Consider the following 16,684-nt stretch of genomic DNA (forward strand, 5'->3'; position numbering starts at 1 on the left):
TAATTGAAAATGGGGAGCTAAATTTAGTTTAAAGTGAAATTAGTATAAAAATATAGGATTAAATGTGAAGAATAAAAATTAGTCTCGATTTAGGGACTAAATTAGAATTTAAGCAAATATTGAATAAAAACTAAAATAGTCAATGTGAAATTGAATTGTGTTGTATTAATGTATTTTAATTGTTTTAATTCTATAGCTAACGTTGTACAGGAATCCTTAACTAAAAAGGGGAAGGGTAGAATCGACGTCGAATAGCTCGAAATTCATGGTTTGTGTTTCTATAATCTGAACTCAGTTATAAATTATTGCATTTGAAATTATTGCATATGGTACGCATTGGAGGTGAGAATTAATGTGCTTTACAATTAAATTGAATTCATAGTTGACTGAATTGGATTGATTTGGCATATGTTATGAATGTATTGAGTAATTGGGAATTTGAAATGAATATATGTGTAATTGTGATCATGTGCAGATATGAGAATTGAATATTGGTTGTATTTGAAAAGTAAAAAGAAACCCTATTAACTGTATTGGAGTGAGTCAGATATAGCTAGCATGCCATAGGATAGGAAGAGTTCAGGAATTTTCTTCGACTTCGAGTTGATGAGGCACTGGGTGCTAATTTGCTTCGGTTTAACCAATGAGACACTGGGTGTCAATTTATATAGTACTGGGTGCAATTATTACTTCAGATTTATTTGATGAGGCATTGGGTGCCAACTGGTGTGTTGGTTGGATCCGTGTATCCGTTCGAGTCCGAGTCGTGTTAATAGGGGTAAATAAACAATAAAGTTCTATATATGATATTAAAATGACATAATATGTGGAATGGAAATGAGATAATAGATTGAAAGATGGAACGTGAAATTGTTGTGAACAAAAGAAAAATATGAGTTATGTACTCATGAATTGAATATGGAATGAGTTGTGCCATTGTATAAATGCAATGATGATTGATATATGGAAGCTATTTATATAGCAAGTGATTCGAATTGAAATAAATAATGGTTAAAGCCAAATCAAGTATGAAATCATGTGAAAAATTAAATACGATATAGAATGATGCATTAATACGTATGAATTTGAAAGGATGATCTTGTAATGGTTTTAGCATTTATATATTATTATGTCTTTAATTGTTCAGATTATAGAAATATCACTGAGTTTTACATAGCATACAGTTTTGTTTTCTGTATGCAGGTTAGGTACTTCTCTTTGATTGCTGGTTCAACATCCAGCAATGATCCTGATATCAAATATGGTGATGTTTATCTTTTGTAATGGCATGCACCTAGGATGTATTTGGGTTTTTAATAAATTTGGTATATGTTATGTAGTTGAGTTTGAGTATAATGTTGGTTTGGTATGTATATAAACACATGTTATGTTTGATGCCATAATTTAGGTATGTTATTTTGAACCTAAGATTGTTAGGTGTTTGTGAATTTACTAATGATGTTTAGGTGGTTATGAATTAAGGAAAATGGAGTGGTTTTGATATGTTTGGAACTTTGATTTGAATGATGTACTGATGATATGTTTCGATAAGATAAATGTGGTTCCAATGAAGGAACATTGGTTAGGCACCTAGGATAATTGTTTTAGCATGTTTTGAGCGTGTTTAATCGTGTTTTGAATAGGTTAAACGAATCGTTTTTGAACTTCTTAATGCCCAAGCAAGTAAGAAATGGTAAACTTGTTGTTTAAGAAACATTTTAAGTCCATAAGGCCAGACACACGGGCGTGTAACTTGGCCGTGTGAGACACACTACTATCACACGGGCGTGCGAGGCCATTTCGAGAGTTTACACGGCCTGGCATAAGAACGTGTGGCTCGGCCGTGTAAACCAAGTTAGAGAGTTACACGGGAAGAAACATGAGCTGAGACACAGCTGTGTGCCCCTACTTCGAATGTCCTCACGGCCTGAGACATGGGTAGAGGTGTGCATGGGTCGGGCCTGGCCGGATTCAAGCTAGGCTCAACTAAAAATTCAGGTCTGTTTGCTAGGCTCGGGCTCAGCTCGGCCCAAAAAATGGGCTTAAAATTTTGCCCAAGCCCGACCAGGATAAAAATACTAAAACCCGAGCCCAACTTAACCCGCCCATATTAATTTTTATATTATTTTTATATAATTTTAAAATATATATAATGCATAAAAAATATTAAGATAGATGCAATTTGACAAGCAAATGTCTCTAAAATAATAACAAAATTAACAAATGTCTTTAAAATAATAACAAAATTAACAATAAAATACGTTTTATACAATATCCAAACAATAACAACAAAATAGTAGCAACATAATAGTAAAATGATAGCAAAATAGGGAGAAAACAATAAGAAAATAATATTAAAAACAGTAGAGTTTTTTTGTCCTTTAGTGAATTAGAGTTGGGTCGGGCCGGGCTTAGGCCAAAAATGCCTTATCCTGGGTCCGGCCAATTTTTAAACGGGCCTTATTTTTTTGTCCAATCCTATTTTTCGAGCCTATATTTTTGCCCAAACCCTTCCACATTTTGGGTCGAGACACTCTATATTTTTGCCTAAACCCTCCCACATTTCAGGCCGGGCCGAGTGACCCGACCCATGAGCAGATCTAGACACAGGCGTGTGTCTCAGCCGTATGTGTCAGATGGCCTGGCCACACGGCCGTGTGACCCCTGCAGTTAAATTTTTCTAATTTTTAATGATTTTAAGGCCTCGAGGGCTAGAATAAGGGACAATATGCTTGTATAGTATTGGATTATGTTATGTTCATTTAATATTTTGAAATGAATGATTATGTTACATTTATTTAGTAATGCTCTACAATCCTATTCCTGCGATGGATACGACTTAGTGATGTTACACTTTACGTAAGTGAAACGGGGATTTTTTTTACTACTCTGAAAAATTAGTTTGATTTTTTTATTTATTAATTAAATTTCCTTATTTCTCATTTTCTTCTACATCTATTCTTTTTCTTGTTCTTTATTTTTTCTTCTTTTCTTTTTATCTATTGTCGCTTCCTTCTTCTCCTTTTACTTTTTGTTTCGGTCATCCTATTGGTGCGTTTAGTTACTTCTTTCAATGGTAAGGCTGTTTGTATAAATTCCAGGGTTGAAATACTCTGTTTGAGCATGATTGGTTATCTTTTTAAGAAAAGATCCTCAAAGTAACATTCCTTCAACGTGTTAGTTCAGTATATCGCTGTTCCGTATGAGGTGAGTGGGAAATTTTGCAAGATTAGTGCTTCTTCGTCGAAGTGTTAAAAATAACTCTAGTTTGTTTTTACTTTTCGAGTGTTCCTTTGAGAATTAACTGTTGATTTAGTCTTTGGTTGTGTGGTATTAGGTTCTAGAGTCATTCCTGTTGCTTTTGCGTCAACTTTGCATCAAGTGTGTAACGAAAACTCAATTTTTTACTATTTACGAATGCCAAAAAACATGGTTGTTGATGCTACACGGCCTTGTGCCAGGCCGTGTGGTAGGCCGTATGAGTCACATAGTCATGTGTCAGGTTGTGTAACTCATTGTTTATAAATTAGGGTCATATGGGCTAGAGAGACCGGCGTGTTTCCAAGTCGATTTACTTACTATTTGTGAATTAAGGTCACACGGGCGTGTGTTTAGGCCATGTAATTCACTATTTTGGGAATTTGATTCACATGGCTGTGTACTAAGCTGTATATGGTAATGAGCTGGGCCACACGAGCGTATGCTAAACTGTGTGAACTACACGGGCCAATCGCCCAGGCCGTGTGTAATAATGAGCTAGGCCACAAGGGTGTGTGCTAAGTCGTGTGGACCACATGGGCCAGCCATCCAGGCTGTGTGAATCCACACAAGCATTAGGGCTAAAAATTAGTATTTTTCCTTTAAGACAAAATCGTTGTTCGAAACAAACATAAGCCTACCGTAAGGTCTATGTGATCTGAATTAGATAATGAGACTATATTCCAATGATTTGTTATTTAATATTTTGTTATATATATAGTTGATATGAAAGCTGATAAGTAACTATAATAGTTTTACATGAGCATGTTCTGAATTTGTATTTTTGTATACACATATCTGATATCTATTAATCCGTATCTGCACTGGGTTGGGCTAGTGAAAAGGAGGAAGTGTGGACAGTTTAATAATCTGCCGAGCTGAGTGGCTAAGCTACAAACTCATATTTAACTTAGTGAGTTATCGCATTCTGATCTGACAGCTTGACTGTAATATTTCTGAAACATGACACATAGTCACTATGCAGTGTGGAGGGATGGATGGGTACTTGATACCCTATATGGTTTGTGGTGTGTAGCGATTGAGGGTTGGAATTTGCATCTATATTTGAACCGTTCTACAATTGTATCTAATATATTATATTTCTATTTCTGTATCTGATTTTAAGAATTGACTGACTAAAGACAAACTAAAATCACATTTGATATTTTACTATTTAATTGGGAATGTGAGTTACACACTGAGTTGTAAACTCATTAGTTGTTTGTTTAAATTACAGGTAACCCACAGACTTAGGCAGGTCGATGTGGCAGGAGCTTGGTCATTCCTCTTTAGTTATTTTTATCGTTGCTTTTATAAAATTATGTTAGTGTGTGTTTATTTTAGATTATGCTTTGAAAGTTGAATTTTTATGTTTGATCTAACTAATTACATGTTTTTTTTTTACTCTTGAACTTCAAATAATTAAAGGTTGGTTTGTACTAAAATAATTTGATGTAACCTTCAGACTTTGTCTAAACGTCTAAGCTGGGTATGAGGTATTACATTTAGTGGTATCAGAGCCAGATTTATAAAACCTGGGCTATGTTTTTGGGCTCCTATTTTTGTTAAAATGAGTTATTAATAAAACTTTATTCGACTAACTCTGATAACTGGTTTTAAAAAAGATCGAGTCTCTAGCAGTGAACTTTTAAGAACTTCTGTTTTAGCTATATTATTTAACTAGGAATACTATAGTAACAGAACTTGTCGATTTAGTTAAAGACTGTGATATGAATTGTGAACAAAAATATCTTATGAGAACTCTGATCTGATCTGTAAACTTGTAACATTGTAGATAAGTTGAGATACTGAGTTCGCACGGTATTTGTGGACGTAGTTCTCGTGGGTGCTGTGGGCATCGAGAAGGAGCTCGAGCAAAGTCATCTTCTATTGCCAGTATGCCCAACCTGAAGACTAGCGAGACCGTTGGTACTCCTACAACTAAGTCTGGGTCTCAAACTTCAATAGCCAGGGATGACGTACTGTCCCAAGCTATGTTACGTGTCTTAGAGAGGGTCACTAGGACCCATTTTAGATCCAGGAGCTGAGGGTCAATTACTAACGACTCTGGTCGAATGCTGCTGAGATATTTAGGGCTATCATTAAAAGTTGCCCCTATAGTGACTGAGTATTGGTTAGAAGCCACCGAGCGTATTATGAATGACATCGACTGCACTCCTGCATAGAAGTTAAAGGGTGTTGTATCTTTGCTCCGAGATAAGACTTACAAGTGGTGGTTGATTGTTTAGCAAGGTGCCCATCCTGAACAAATTACTTGGGATTTCTTCAAGAGTGCCATCCAAAGCAAGCACGTGGGGGCGAGTTATATGGAGGATCGTAGACACGATTTTATGAGCTTGGTCTAGGGCAAGAGGTCTATGGTCAAATATGAGGCTGAGTTTCTAAAATTGAGCAAGTATGCTTGTGGTCTGGTTCTAAACGATTATGGGAGGAGTATTTGATTCCAGGAAGGATTGAGATATAATCTGAGAGTTCTGATAGCACCTCAAAGAGAGCGGGTTTTTATGGCCTTGGTTGACAAGGTGAAGATAGCAGAGGAGGTGAAGCGCACTAAGCGTAAGAGGAGAGACGATAGAGAAGTCAGAGTAAGCTCAAGAGGGATTCGGGTCCCTCTAGTTCTGTTCAACGCCTTAAGAAACGGACTAGATTTGATGGGCCTTAAAGGTTTGAGGCAGGAGCTGCACCGATTGAGATTCAGACCTATAGCGACTGTGGGAGAAAATTGGAGGCTTGTCTTCGGTGTGGATCAATGGAGCATCATTCTCTAGACTATCCCTTATGATCTGATCAGGTACAAGCTTTGCACAAGCTTCAGCTCTGGCTCCAAGTCCTGTTCAACCACTCAGAGCAGCTCAGTAGCCATCTAGGGGTCATGGTACGATCAGGAGTGGAAATGGTTCTGGCCGAGGTGCAGGTCAGATTGAGGCACAACAGCCTACCCTTGTGTATATGGTGAAGAGTCGTGAGCACAGAGATGACGCTAACATGATAGTGGGTACGTTCTTTATTCACTTTGTTCTTTATTTTGCTCTAATAGATATTGGTCCACTCACTCATATGTATTTAGTATTGTTTTTGTGAATCTGGGTATATCTGCTAAGAGTACTACTAGAAAGGTTCCTGTAATTAGTCTTTTACGTCAGTCGGTCCAAGTTGATAAAGTTGAGTTCTTTATATATGAGGTGCCTAATTGTTATGAGTTTTAAATTGAAAGTCCTTATGTGACAATTATTCCTTTAATAAGTTAGTGAATGGATATTTGTTTGGTATTTTTGAAATTTGGTTGAAATAAAAAGGGTAATTTTGTAAATTAATTAAAATAATCTAATAAGACAAATGATAAAAGCTATCATTTTTTTTTTTCATTCTTTCTTCTTCAACCGTGGGAAAGAACAGAAAATAGCAGCCATGGATGAGCTCCATTCGGCCAAGCTTTTATGGCTTATATAGGTATGGGTTTTGTCCGTTTTTAATGATTTTCGTATTTTTGAGATCCCGAAGCTTAAATTTTCTATTTCTACCAATTGATTGAAGAGAAATTAGAGTTTAAAATTTACCCATTCATGATATGGTTGTGCTTTGATGATTTATAGTGGATAATGAATGTTTGATGTGTTAAATATGAGTTTTATTCAATGAATTTCGGTAAAAATGTCAAAAGGGGTTAAATTGTGAAAGTTACAAATTGGTCATAAGTATGTGAATTAGTGAAAATTTGGAGTTGCCATAGAAGAGAAAAATGTTCAGCATGTCTTAAACCTTATAGAAATTGAATAAAAATTAATTTACGAGCATTGGGGCAAAAGTGCAAATATGCAAAAGTTTAGGGTCAAAATGAAAATTTGTAAAAATATGATTTTTAGACCCATATGAATATTGTGACTGATTGGTAGGCTAAATGTGATGTTATAGATGATGAAAATTGAGACTTGGACCTAGAACGGAAAGAAATCGATTTATGGATGAGTATGTCCTTTTCACATTTGTGGTATCGAGGTAAGTTCAGTATGTAAACAATACCATGCTATACATGTATTTAAATGTTATCATTACATGAATTGTACAGATATTAATGTGTATGTAATTAATAGAAATATGATAAGACAAAGCCTTAATAGGCGAGGAAAAATCCGTTTGAACCTTAGGAATAGAATAGGATCTGAGTGACATGTCACTAGGAATTATGAGTCTAGATGACTAGCTCGAGAGTGAGCATTGAAATGTCATGAGATATGAGGTAGCTTTAGCTACAATTGAAGCACTTATGTGCAAAGGCTTTTCAGTATCTAATTAGTATTCCAAGTGTTCAACGGGCAATCCAAGGAAAGAGTTAATGATGGTCTCAATGAGGTAAGTCATTGGTGAGTATGCACTCGAGTTATGTTACGAGTTGTGCAAGTATGTATACTAATCCTATGAGAATGCCTTGATATGTGATGATCTATGATGCATAATATGTATTCTTACCATGATGGATAAAATGGTGTTGTATTAATATTATGAACAATGATCATGAATGAGTAATTTAGCCTTGACAGATTTGAGTTACTGCAGTAGTGTAACTTTGAAAATACACTAAAAATAGTGAAAAATGAGTTAGAGGCAGAATAAAATATGGGATTAAAGCTTAATGAGTCTATTTTCACATGAAAGAAACAGAGGAAGAAAAAGAATTCCATATTGTTTGATATTTGAATTCTTGTGAAACAGGGTCTGAATGAATTCGAGATCCCCTGTTCTAACTTTAGAAATTCACCAAAAATTGTACAAAAATTATTAAGAGTTATACCTTACATGAATGGATTCCTTATTGAGTCTATTTTTATGGGGAATAAACGGCATGGTCGTTGGAATTTTGTACAGGGAGAAATTCGGTTTGTAGTGTACAGGGGTCAAAGTGGTCATACCCTGAAACAGGGAGACTTTAACTAATAAAATGTACTATTTGGCTTAACCAAAAATTCTGGAAATTTTATGGAAAAAAATAAAATAAGTATAGTTTCAGGGAAAATTAACGCAACTTAATTCGGAGTTTCGTAGCTCCAGATATAAATAATTTAGTGACCATTGCTCAGAAAGACAGCTTGTAGTGAACTTGAAAATATGTTGTAAACATTGATAAAACAAGTTAATGAGTTGCTTATTGTTTTCATATGAACTTACTAAGCTAAAGCTTACCCCTTCTTTCCCATGTTTTCTAGAGTTCCAGGTTAGCTCGGGTTGGAGGCCGTCGGAGATATTATCACCCTATCGAGTTAACGTTATCGAGATAAGTAAACTCAAGTGATTGAGTCTATGGCATGTATAGGGTTTTAATGTGAGTATGTAATATTATGATTTAGCCAAAGGCATTGGCTTGTTATTAAGGTAGTATTAGTCATGCAAATTGGCCTATGTCGGCTAATGACGTTATGGGTCCATATGATTATTCTTATGCATTTATGTTATTATTTCTTGTGATGTGGCTTACAACATGTATGCCTAGAGATTGAATTGAGATTCATTGATGAGCTAGTAACTAATGCAGGATTAAGTGATTGGTAAATAGTTAATAATGCTTCATGAATGGTTTGTGATGTAATGATAGTTATGTCTAGTATGTGGTAATGATATGGGCAAATTCTATAATATTTATTACATAAGAAAATAACTTGAGCATATCATGTTTGTAGATGTTTAAGAGCTCATTTATGCCACGTTGTATGTTATTGGATAAGTATGTATCTATGCATGTGGTGTGAGAGTGACAAAAGGCTTGATAATTAGACTATTTCGGCCATACGGCTGAGCACATGGGCGTGTGAAGCCTTAACGCAAGAGATTTTTCTAAGTTTTCATGAGTTCTCGATTGGGTCCCGAACCGCCCCGAATGCATGTATTGGGCCTCGTAAGCTCGCATAAGGGACAAATTGCATGTGAAAAGAAAAGTTTTTAATTATTTGAGATTTCATGGCCCTGTTTAGTATGGAAGTGTTAGTAAAAGTCAGGTAGCACCTCGAACCCCGTCCCGGCGTCGGATGCGGGCGAGGGGTGTTACATCTTTGGTTTCTCATTTTTGTCAGATTGAAGATGGTGGGATTTCTTATTTCAGATTAAGCAGCGATGGGGTTCTGTGTTTGAAGGATTGAATATGTGTGCCTAGTGATGTTGAGTTGAGGCAGTCGATTCTATAGGAAGTGCATAGTAGCCCTTATGCTATGCATCCCAGTGCGGATGAGATTTATAGGATATTTAAGAATTATACTGGTTGCCTAGTTTAAAATGAGAGGTAACTACCTTTGTCTCTCATTTTTTGACGTGTCAAAAGGTTAAGGTTGAGCATCAACTACCTTCAAGTCTGCTACAACCGATTAAGATTTCCCTTTAGAAGTGGAAGCATGTGACTATGGATTTTGTTAGTGGGTTGCCCTAAACACTGACTATGAAGGATTTGGTTTAAGTCATCATTCATCGATTGACCAAGTCTGCTCACTTCCTTCCCATCCTGACTGATTATTTGCTTTAGAGATTGGCTAAGTTGTTTGTCTCTAAGATCGTAAGATTGCATGGAGTGCCAGTTTCGATCATCTTTGACAAAGACCCACGTTTTACTTCTCGATTTTTGAAAAAGCTTCACAAGGCCTTGAGCTCTCGATTGGATTTTAGTACTATGTACCATCCTCAGACCAATGGACAGTCTGAGTGACTCATTCAGATTTTAGAGGATACGTTGCAGAGTTGTGCAATCAACTTTCAGGGTGGTTGGGAAGATTATCTGCCACTAGATGAGTTTACGAACAATAACAACTTCCAGTCTAGCATTTATATGGTGCCTTACAGGGCTTCGTATGGTCATAAGTGTCGTACCCTTCTTTCTTGGACCGAGTTAGGTGAGTGTCGCCTTTTGGGTCCCAAGCTAGTTTTAAAAATTGAAAATACTATTAGATTTACTTTAGATCGTCTTAAGGTAGCTTTCAATTGACAAAAATCTTATGCAGACTTAAAAAGGCGTGATATTGAGTATTCTATGGGTGACTAGATATTTCTGAAAGTTTCTCCGCGGAAACAAGTTCTTCGGTTTGAGCGTAACGGTAGGTTAAGTCTAAGATTCATTAGACCTTGCCATATTCAGAAACACATTGGACCTCTCACTTATCAGCTCGAACTACCTCCTGAGTTGGATCGTATTCAAGATGTGTTTCATGTCTCTATTTTGAGACGGTATCAGTCTAATCTATCTTATATTGTTCCTGTTGAGGAGATTGAGGTACGATTGGATCTGAATTTTAAGGAGGAACCTTTTCAAATTCTGGATCGAGACATCCAGATCTTTAGAAGGAAAGCCATTCCTCTAGTTAAGGTTATGTGGCAAAATCATGGCATTGAGGAAGCCACTTAGGAACCTGAAGATTCAATTCGTCAGCAATACCCTTATCTGTTTTAGTCAGGTAAATTTCGAGGCCAAAATTTCTTTTAGGGGGAGAGAGTTGTAACGCCATGTATTTTTGAACTGTTGTTATTAGCTTCTGTTAATAATTCATTCTTTGTATTTGTGGCTAAGTGTTTTGTTGTGTGATTGAGGTCAGGGGTTCAAGTCTCGCTTTTAGGAAATTTTGTTATTTTTGGTTCAACTATTGTCATTGAACTGTCGGCCTAAGTTTATCTATGTGTTAATCTGTGTCAAGAATGAGCCTGCTGGTTCACTGGTTAAGTTTTTGTATATCCTTTGGTCTTATGTTCGAGTCTTTGCGTAAGTGAAATATGGATATTTTTTTACTACTCTGTAAAATTAGTTTTATTTTTCTTTATTTATTAATTTTAAATTTCCTTATTTTCCCATTTTCTTATACATTTTTTCTTTTCTTCCTCTTTTCTTCTTCTTTATTTTTTATTATTTTCTTCTTGTATCATGTTACTTCCTTCTCCTTTTGTTACTTTTGTTTCAATCATCCTGTTGGCGCATCTAGTTACTTCTTTCAATGGTAAGGTTTATCGTATAAATTTTGGGGTTGAAATTCTATTAATTGTTGCTTTTCGTTTGTTTTTGCAAAGAATTAGTTTCCTACTTGTGTTGCTCGATTCATCTGTTCAAGTGTCCATTGGTTATCTTTCTATGCAAAGATCCTCAATGTAACGTTCTTTCCACACGTTTGTTCAGTATATCACTGTTTCATACGAGGTGAGCAAGAAATTTCTCGAGATTGGTGCTTTTTCATCGAAGCTTTTGAAATAACTCTGTTTTGTTCGACTTTTCAAGCGTTCGTTTGAGAATTAGCTGTTGAATTGGCCTTTGGTTGTTCGGTATTAGGTTCTGGAGTCATTCTTGTTGCTTCTACGTCGACTCTGCATCAGATGTGTAATAAAAACATGAATTTCTACAATTTGTGAATGTCGAAAAACATGGTTTTTGACGCTACATAGCCGTTTGTTAAGCCGTGTAACGAGTGTGTGTCCAGGCTGTGTAACTTACTATTTTGGGAATTTGATTCACATGATCATTTGCTAGGCCATGTGTTGTAATGAGCTGGGCCACACAGTTGTGTGCGAGGCTATGTGCACTACACGGGCCAGTCGCCCAGGCTAAAACTTAGAATTTTTCATTCAGGCCAAAATCGTTGTTCAAAATGAATGTAGGCCTACCATAAGTTTCGTATAATCTAAATTAGGCAATGAGATTGTATTTTGATGATCTTTTATTGAATATTTTGTTATATATATAGCTTGATCTAAATTAGGCAATGAGATTGCATTCCAATGATCTTTTATTGAATATTTTGTTATATATATAGTTGACATGAAAGTTGATAAGTAACTATAATAGTTTTACATGAGCATTTTTTAAATTGGTATTTCTATATATGTTTATCTGATATCTGTTAATTCACATCTGCATTGGTTTGGGCTTGTGAAATAAAGGAAGTGTGGGTAGTTTAATAATCTGTCGAGCTTAGTGGCTAAGCCACAAACTCATATCTAACTTTGTGAGTTATCGCATTCTAATCTGGTAGCTTGATTGCAATATTTTTGAAACGTTAAAAATAGTCACTATGTAAGTGTGTAGGGATGGATGTGTACTTGATACCCTATATAGTGTGTAGGGATGGACGAAGATGGTGTATAGCAGTTGGGGGTAGGAATCTACTTCTATATTTGAACTATTCTGCAATTGTATCTAATATCTTCTATTTCTGTTTCTGTATCCAATTCTGAGAATTGAACGATATGGTCTTTCCGTATGATGCCACAGCCTAGCTATGGTCTTACACAATATGGAGTCTTGATCATGGACGATTCCTTTCAGAGATCATGTTTAAAGTCTCGATGGACCCCCTTAGACGAATCCGTGGAGACAGACACAAACTCACTATCAGACCGTTCATGCATTGACATCATTTAAACTTAACATACTATTCACCCCATACATTCAAAACATGCCCATATAGTCAAGCTTTAACTTCAAACTATTTATCACATACTCTATACTTGTAAGATTCATACGAGTCATACATGCAACCCTCAACTAATATTTACACATCAGTATATTCATCATCCCATCCTTTTCTAGTTTCATTTCACAGTTCATAAGGTTCATCACAGAAGCATCTAAAATAAATAGTACACATACATGAGTCAGTTTAGAGACCCACCTGAAAACCCCAAAACAACAACTTGATCCCTAGGTCCAAACATCCATCGAGAAATCTCAGCAACCATTCCTTATAAAACATAGGATACCATTAAAACTCATTCATATGACTTTCATCAACATTTGGAACCTCGATAACCTTCATGCAACATTTTACTTCCTCATCTTACTATTTACACACATAAAATAAACTTATTCTTTCTGAAGTCAACAAGCAAGTCCATAATACTTACCTAGAATATGAAACAACCTTCTATATGAACTCTGATCCTTAGTTTTAGCTTAGTAATAAAGATCCTTGATTAGATGCAAAGTAAATAAGCAATGGTGTTTCAATCACACCCCTAACCCGTATCCATCGCTGAAATAGGGTTACGGAGCATTACTGAAAAACAGTAACATAAAAACATTCTTTTCCAAATATTTTATAAATCATATCTTAGTCCATTCAAACACATGCATATTGTCCCTAATTTGAGCCTTCGAGACCTTAGAAACTCCTTAAAAATGATTTGGGACTAAATCGGAAACATTTAGAACTTTATGGAAAATGATAGAAAATTTCACATTACAAGGGTCACACGGCCAAGCCAGTGCCCATTTTCCAGGTTGTGTAACTCTCGAAATATTACCTTTAAAACCTACAGAGGACACACGGCCTCGTAACCCCATTCGGGCATATCGAATGAGTCTTAAGAATTTCTGTTCATATTATGACATGATCATACGACCCTGTTTCAACTCTAAAAATTCATTGTGCTTTTGTTCGATAAATCTCTGGCTAATGTATTTCTTACGGAACTCAGTCTGAAACAACTCCCAAGTCACCCATTCTTTCGGAACCACCGATACTAGTGTATTCCACTAGTGATATGCGGTGTCTCGTAGCAAAGATATGGCACATTTTAGACACTCATTAGGGGTACAAGATAACTCATCAAACACGCGGATAGTCTTATCAAGCCAGAACTCAGCTCGCTCAGCATCACCATCATCAGTGGCTCTGAATTCTTCAGCCTCGTGTTTTCTGATTTTATCAACAAGGGACTTATGTAATCTCAACGGATCAATCACTTGAGGTATAACAAGTATCGGAGGAGGATTAGTTGAGGGTGGAGGTTGTTGTGCAGCCAGATTTGTTCGGATATACTAAGTAAACCAATCATTCATCATTTGGTAAAAGGCTTGTTTAGCCTCTCCTCTTGGTTACTCAAATTCGGTCAAGAATCAACCAGCGCTGTCCCTTGCACGGGAGCAGGCGCTATACTCTCGACATCATCAGCTATGGCCCGGTGGGGATCCATTTACTATACGAAAACACATTTTTAAATGACAGGAGTCATTACACTATCACAGTATAAAATATGGCATGTATAGCTAGACTCACACGCTCTACATTAGTCCTAGAATCAACTAAATCATAGCTCCGATACCAATCAAATGTAACACCCCTAACCCGTATCCGTTATAGAAATGGGGTTACGAGGCATTACCAGACCAAACAGAACCTCTGAACGATTATATAAACTCTTAGATCATTACAAATGTATACATAATAATTTATAAAATACATAGTAAAATTTTACGAAACATTAACATTAAATAAACATCTTATTTCATACTCAAACCCTGTCATATTCAAACACAGTCATACGAATATAATGTATAACCATGCTTAGAAACATATAGTAACAATTGTTAATTCGTGACTATTAAACATACAACAAATACTACATTAAAAAATCTCACAAATATCTCAAGCACAATTTCATAATTTATAACATTATGAACATGATACATGTTAGTAGGAGCCAATTCATTAATAACTTAAACTCAAAAATCAACTTACCTAATTTTTATAAAAACAATCATAACTCCTTATAACATGAATTCCTATTCATTTGGTCATTTTTCCAATGCCTTAGCCGAATATAAACTTGCTTAATACTTATACTTTAACAATTGTCCACTTTCAACTTATTCAATCATTTTACCTTAATTGTATACATACACATAATAGAACAAATAAACAAATATAAAAATTTTTGACCATTAACCTATTCGGCTAACAAAATATCCTACTAAAATTAAACCCAACCTGCAAGATAAACATTAAACCTATAATGTTTAAACACAACCAATCAATTTAATATATATACGTATAATCGGTCATTCGATTATCTAACATTAACTGAATGCTAACTGACCTTGTTTGTCGAATCAAAACATAGTTATTTCACAAGCTATACATTATGCCTAAAGTCTCATTTACAACCAATGATAAAAAACATATAACTATTATCCATTTCTACTTCATCAAATAACCATTTACTAAAACTTCAAATCATAGTCATTTACCTAATACATCCTATTTATATATCATGCATATTAGTAACAAAAATATCTAACCACAAATTTCACATCATACCAAATATACCATACACATATACTTTGACATAACTGCATCACCATTAGCAAATATAACAAACATAATTCACATATAAATATATAATGGTCAAAACATCGAAACCAAACCTAACATAATGAATAAGCCATATTTCGCATGGCTCATATTTACATAACCCAAAATTAAAGATAAACATAAGCTAGCCTATACATGCCATAGGTTTAAGTTCAACTTTATAAAAACAGTGAAACAGTCGAAAGTGTGATAAGCTTCTCTGACAATCCCTGAGCCTGTAACTAGTCTCCAAAATCTATAACACAAAGGCAAACATACACACACAGTAAGCTACCATTGCTTAGTAAGTCATAAGCAAAGAAACAACTCGTTGATAATAACAACTCAATTTAACCAAATCAATTTATGCTATCATAATCACATTTAATTTCAAGCTCACAGTTTCATATTCCACATATACTTTCATATATAAACTTTATCTTGGTGAATATACATATCGATTATCAAAATATCATTCAATTTCAAAGCCATAATATCATTATATAACTGAATATATATAAACTCATATGCATATACTCTTGAATCATCTCATAAATATTCACATTTTATAGTCATAAGGCCGAATATAACCATTCATATACATTTACACATAGTTCACAAATATGATATCACTTATACATAACCTTTGGTCGAATATACTTTTCATATGCACATAAATATTCATTTGCATCGTATATAATTTGTATCACATATCAAATAGTCAACTTACCTTATTTTCAAATAGGCAATTTAACTATCACATACCTGATCACCTTAACTCGATTTCACATTCGATCATAACTTATCATTGCCCATTGAACCATTAGAAATTGAATAGGATACTCGGATAATCACACATATCGTACAATGCCAACGTCTCAAACGTGGTCTTACATGTAATCACATATCAATGCCACTATACCAGACAGGGTCTTACATAAGAACACATATCGAGCCAATGTCCTAGACGTGGTCTTACATGAGAACACATACCGAAAATCCTATGCCATACATATGTATCCTAGCTATTCCTAAGGTTTGTACGGGGCTTTTGGACGTCGTAACTCAGTCGAATCGAATTCATAAACATAGTTCCCAAGCATATTCATATTCGGCTACCACATATATATATATATTCACATAGTTCATTTCAGCATGTAAAACTTGTATTTATTTAAAATTAACAACAACTATTTGCTTATAAACTTACCTTGGACAACGATAATCGGAACGAGACGACTATTTGACAACTTTGGTTTTTCCCCAATCCAAAATCTGATTTCTTTGGTTCTTGATCTAAACATATTCAAATTAAACTC

The 16,684-nt window shown here is 35.2% G+C and overlaps 1 long non-coding RNA gene across 1 annotated transcript; it reads left to right on the forward strand.

Moving 5' to 3' along the window:
- Window positions 1-6,635: 6,635 nt before the first annotated feature.
- LOC128285652 (uncharacterized) lies at window positions 6,636-7,375 on the forward strand. The gene is made up of 2 exons (XR_008276166.1): window positions 6,636-6,729; window positions 7,192-7,375. It is a non-coding gene; the product is annotated as an uncharacterized LOC128285652 (long non-coding RNA).
- The last annotated feature ends 9,309 nt before the right edge of the window (window positions 7,376-16,684 follow it).

The sequence above is a fragment of the Gossypium arboreum genome, chromosome 12 (assembly GCF_025698485.1).
Source record: "Gossypium arboreum isolate Shixiya-1 chromosome 12, ASM2569848v2, whole genome shotgun sequence".
Lineage (NCBI taxonomy): Eukaryota > Viridiplantae > Streptophyta > Magnoliopsida > Malvales > Malvaceae > Gossypium > Gossypium arboreum.